Here is a 5,546-nt window from a genome sequence, read left to right as displayed (position 1 = left end):
AGCAGAGTCTGAGCCTGTTCTGCTCCCCGGGTGGCCCCAGGGAACGGGTGCACGAGGAGCCACTTCATGGACCTTCTCTGAAGGACCCAACGGCTGCCAGATAGGTGTAGCTCCCGGGAGGCGTGGGGTGCGACCAGGGTAGGGGATGCCCTGGGCCCAGGGCTGTGCGTCCCCGATGGGAGGGGCGGATACCTGGCTTCTCGCCCCCGCCCCGGCTCCCTGCCGATGCCGGGGGCCCCCAGGGAAGCTTTCCCGCCTCTCCCTAATGGCCTGACATACAAGGTCCCTGTGACAAAGCTCCCTCTGATAAAAGATGCAAAACTAACATCTGGCAGTTAATTAATAAAGAGCAGCGGTGTCTGGCTGGGGCGCCGCGCGTGCTGACGCTGGCGTTTTCTGCGCCCATCCCGGGAGACGCTGACGCCATCTGCAAAAATGGGGGGAAGATCGATGTGGAGCAGGCCCTGCTGACGAGGCTCCCTGGGCGCAGGGCAAGCCACCCCCCGTGCCCCTACCATGGGGCCAGGGGACTGTCGTTTATTAAATACCTGTGGCAAGCCACGCTCTCCGTCCCGCTCACCCCGAGAAATGAACGTCGCTGTTCCCACTTCCGCACAAGGAAGTTGGGGGTCAGCTACCTACCCGAGTCCAGGCTCCTGCCCCGTCGCCAGGACGCAGTGACAGTGACTGGGAATCAGCAGGGGACCCTGCCCGGTGCACGCTCCAGGGTCCCAGCACCACCTGCTCCGCTGTGCCCGGCGGACCTGGGAGAAGGTAGTTGTGACAAACGCTCCACGTGCCTCTGCAGCGCAGTGCAGGCAGCTCGCCTTGGAAAGCACTTATTCAGCACCTACTGTATGCCAGGCTCCGGAACAGTCCCGATAATACTATGAGGCAGGGAGGCCTGGAGACTCCTCAGGGCCCAGAGAGAGAGGGACTTCATCAAGGCGCCGCGGACGGCTGGCTCCAGGGCTTCCCGCCGGCTCCCCGGGAAGGGACGGGGTGCTGCCTCTCACCGGCAGGAGCTGCGGGCCAGAAAAGGGCCACTTAGATACTCAGAGTGGATGTTTCAACTCTAGTCAGGGTACCTGGGTGGGCCTGGTCCCAACCTCCACCCCTGACTGTGGGTCCTAGGGTGACCCTTAGCAAGCAGGGGCCACCAGGGTTTCCGGGACCTGGCAAGTGGCCCCCAGAGAGGGGGAAGCGGCCCCCAAGCAGCTACCCGCAGTGACCAGGAGGCCGGGGGTGGGGAGCTGTGGCAGGGTGGTCAGAGCCCCGGGTGGAGGCCCAGGGAGAGGCAGAGGCGAGTGCGCGGTGGACATGTAGCATCCCGCTCGTTCCGTGGCCAGAGCCACCAGGAGGCAGCACCGTGCTGGGTGGGGGACTCGGGTGCCCCTGGAGCTCTCTGAGACCCCTTCTGAAGGCCGCTGGCTCTGGGCCTCAGCCTCACGGGCACTGGGGCCATGGGGACGAGCTACCGACCGGCTCTGGGCCTCAGTTTGTCCTTTGTCCCTGTCAGGGGCTATTAGCACAATGAAGTGAAATGCTCAGCCCGGGTCCGACGGGGACTCGGCGACCACAGCCCGGGGGGCACTGGCATGGAGGGCCACTTGCTGCGCGGCCCTTGGCATGTGGAGAGCTCCTGAGTGTGCTTGCGACACACGGTGGGGCTTCCTGTCCCAGCTGAGCCGGGCCGGGCCTCGGGCCCCAGGACCCCCACGTGCTTATGTGCAAGGGGCAGCCTGGCTCTCCACGTGGGGGTGAGGGGGGTACCTGCCAGTCCAGAGTCTGTTGCATAATCAAATTGTCACTGACTGACCAGCCCCGTGACATCCGCGGATATGCTGCCTCTCCTGGGGCCTCGCCGGGATCTGTCTACTGGGTGGCCACATCGGGCTGGGGCTTGGGGCCTTGCAGAGGATTGGCTGCGTGTGGGTTTGGGGTCCCTGGCTCTGTCACCGGCCTGGCGTGTCTCTGGGATTTAGACTCCACCTCCGGCCTCAGCTCCTACCTCTAAGGAAGGAGGGAGAAAGGGCCTCAACCTGGGACTCCTTGGCCTCCTTAGCCCCAGCTGCCTCCCTTGTTGACCCAGCTTAGCAGCTGGTCTCACGGTGGGCGAGGCCTCCCTGCCACAGACACAGACGGTCCCAGTTTATGAAGGTTCCACTGAATATTTTTTAAGACATCGTATGGGATCTTTCCTTAATTTAAAAAAAAAAAAATGTTTTTTTTTTTTTTTTTTTTTTTGATGCTGGGGATTGAACCCAGAGGTGCTTTATCACCGGGTCACATCCTCAGCCCTTTTTATTTTTTATTTTGAGACAGGGTCTCACTAAGTTGTTCAGGGCCTTGCAAAGAGGTTGACCTTGAACTTGTGATCCTCCTGCCTCAGCTTCCTGAGCTGCTGGGATTACAGGTGTGTGCCACCGCACCTAGCCAGGTTCCACTTACATGTTTTGACTTTAGGACTCACCCAGATAACCATTCCGGTTTTCACTTTTGGTATTCAATAGGTTACAGGAAATATCCAACACTTTATTATATTAAAAAAAAAAAAATTTTTTTTTTTTTTAAACCAGGGATTGAACCCAGGGCACTTTAACACTGAGCCACATCCCTAGCCCTTTTTATTTTTTATTTAGAGACAGGGCCTTTCTAAGTTGCTTAGGGCTTCACTGAGTTACTGAGGCTGGCTTTGAACCTGCCATCCTCCTGCCTCAGCCTCCCACCTGTACCCAGGTGTGCACCACCACATCCACCTGTACAAAACAGATTTTGCGCGGGCTGATGTGAGTGTCTGAGTGTGTTGAAGGTGGGTCAGGCTAAACTGGGATACTTGGTAGGCCGGGATAGTCAAGCTTTTTCAACTTAATGATACATTAGACTCACGCTAGGCTAATGGGAGTGTAGCCTCATCACTGTAAGTCAAGGAGACTCTGTAACAGCAGTTGACATTCAATGCCTACAAAGAATATCCTTCTGTTAACCCATTTTTCAGCTGGGTAAACTGAGGCTCAGAGGCAGATGGTACATGTCCACAGCCAGGAGGTTATCAGATCCTGGACTTGTACCCAGGACTGTGTGACGTCTGAGCCCCTGCTTTATTTATTTTTTTTAATCGGTGCGTTAAAATTCTACACCCTAGTGGGCATCGGATCTGCACACTCTCCTGCCTTCCTGGCCTCGGTGGAGGCCCCGGAGGACCTCACCTGATTTCCTGCCTCCCTCCCCGCACTCTGCACTTCTGTCCGGGGCAATCAGTTTCTCCTGATATGATTTGGGATTCTAATGAACGGAATGATTTGGCATTTAAATAATTATCCACTCTCTAACCGTTAGCGCTGCTGAGTCGGGAGAAATTTCCGCATCTTATTTATGAATATGGTTTTCCGCCCTCGCGGGGTGGAGGCTTCCCAGCCGGGCCCCTCCCGGCGCCTCCTCTCTTAATGCCTTTGCAGATGGAGCTGGTAGGGCGCCCCCCAGCCGGCCCCTAAGTGCCTATTAACAACTCTCCCCTTCCGCTATCGCCCGTTCACGCCCCTTTTTATCTTTACATTTCAATATCATTACAAATCCTAGTGTTATTCAAATTGCATCAATTATTCAATTTCTCCTCCCGGAGTGGAGGCAGCGCTTGGCTTCCCGGCGGCTGCTGGGAGCAGGCGAGGCCTTTGCAGGAGGGTTTGGGAATCGCAGGGGGCCCGGCCGCCTTCCATTAACCTGGGCTTTCCGGCCTCCGCACACACACAGGCGGCCGCCGAGAAGCGCGGCCCGGAGGGTTTGGGAGAGAAGACGCTGTCCTGACCGCCCGGTGTTCAGTCTGCTGAGCTCCTGCGGGAGACAGGAGCTGCGGCCATTTATTGAGCACTTACTGTGTGCATAGCGCTCTTGCAGCTCCTTGGAGAAGACTTCTGGAATCTTCAAGACAACCTGGCCAAGGGGTTCTCCTTCCCGCTCCTTCTCCCCATTTTACCAAGTGGGAAACTGAGGCTCAGAGAAGTGAGGCTGCAGTCCAACGCAACACAGCAGTAGAGACTGCTTTCATCTTCAGGAACTGGGCTCTTAACCAGTGTGCCAAGAGCCATGGTGTAGGGCACGGGAAGGAAGAGGAAGGAGAATTAACACCTTCGGACAGGCCCACTTTTGAAGACTCACAGGAGAAACTGCTCACCTGTCATTCTAAGAATTCCATTTCTTCTTTCAAGCTACTGATAATTTCTCAGCTTATGAACTCTAGAAAAAAATACAACGGTCACCTTTCTCTTTGCTTTGGCCACCAGGAAACCCTGAGCCCATGTGCTGTCCCCTGCTGGAAATCAGAAAGTACCTTCTACTACCATCCTGATCTCCCTATCCAGGTATTTCCAACTTGGTGGTATGTATTTGTAAGCCTCTTCTAAGCCTTTTTGGAAATGAGGGCAGATATAAACACCTTTTTTTAAAGACTTTATGAACCAGGCATTTTATATAAGTTTTCCTTCAGCGTTGGTGATGGATTTATTCCTATTTTATAGACGATTCATCTGAGGCCCAGAGAGGCTAAGCAACTTGTCTGAGGACACACAGTAAACACCAGGGAACACAGGTCTCAGGCCTGCAAAGCCATCCTCTTTCTATCACAGGGAGTGTGCTTCTGCCCCAAGCTCCAAAGTCCCCCTCCAGATCTTGATCTGGCAGAACATTATAGAAGGCATTCAATCGCAAATCAGCAAACACGGATCCGCTACCTTGCAGTGTGACCTCCCCAGGCCTGTTTCTTCGCTGACCACTGCTGGGCTGACCTCCAGGGCCCCAAGCATCTCTGACTCCTATTCCTCCTCCTCTGCCTCTTTGACCTGCACTTCATCTGAGGCGGTCCCACCTCAGTTGCAGCTGCCACCCGAGAGGCAGGTGCAGGCCCCAGGGAATTGTGTCACCTGGCTCCAGGGGTTTCCCGATGGCACAGACAGGAGGAGGGAGCAGCCGTATCAGTGATGACAAAACTCACAGGCCCCACTCGGGATCTTGGTCCCTGGACGAGGGTGGGGCTTAGGTCTAGGCGGGGCTTAGGTCTGGGTGGGGCTTAGGTCTGGGCGGGGCTTAGGTCTGGGTGGGACTTAGGTCTGGGTGGGGCCTAGGTCTGGGCGGGGCTTAGGTCTGGGCGGGGCTTGGATCTGGGCGGGGTTTAGGTCTGGGCGGGGCTTATGTCTGGGCGGGGTTCAGCCCCTTCCTGGCCTGGAGGTTCTAGGCCTGGTCCAGGGTCACAGCCTTGTCTTGGAAGCTGTGACTCCAAGCAGGCAAGTGGGGGCAGAAGGACAGAGGGGAGGCTCTGGGGACTGGAGGCAAAGAGAGCGGGGAAAGAGCCAGAGCTTCCCCGAGGGAAAGAGACCCCGTTTACTGAGCACCTACTGAGTGCATCACCTTCCACCAGAGGCTGCAAACCCTACCTGTGTTGCTCCAAAGCTGGAATCCATTTCTCACACGAATGGGGGAATCCCATCTGAGACCCCGACTTGGGAGGAGACCAGGCGCCGCACAGAGCTGCTCCCTTTGCCCTTCAGGCTGGG

At 56.5% G+C, this 5,546-nt stretch overlaps 1 long non-coding RNA gene across 1 annotated transcript; it reads right to left on the bottom strand.

The window, feature by feature from the left end:
• Positions 1-656: 656 nt before the first annotated feature.
• Positions 657-4,253, bottom strand: LOC124991850 (uncharacterized). The gene is made up of 4 exons (XR_007109959.1): positions 4,172-4,253; positions 3,873-4,061; positions 855-1,025; positions 657-764 (listed from the first exon to the last, which is right to left on the bottom strand). It is a non-coding gene; the product is annotated as an uncharacterized LOC124991850 (long non-coding RNA).
• Positions 4,254-5,546: the final 1,293 nt, after the last annotated feature.

The sequence above is a fragment of the Sciurus carolinensis genome, chromosome 8 (genome assembly GCF_902686445.1).
Source record: "Sciurus carolinensis chromosome 8, mSciCar1.2, whole genome shotgun sequence".
In the NCBI taxonomy this organism is placed as follows: Eukaryota; Metazoa; Chordata; class Mammalia; order Rodentia; family Sciuridae; genus Sciurus; species Sciurus carolinensis.
Note: the sequence above shows the minus strand (reverse complement) of the source record. Positions and strands in the feature narration are given on the sequence as shown.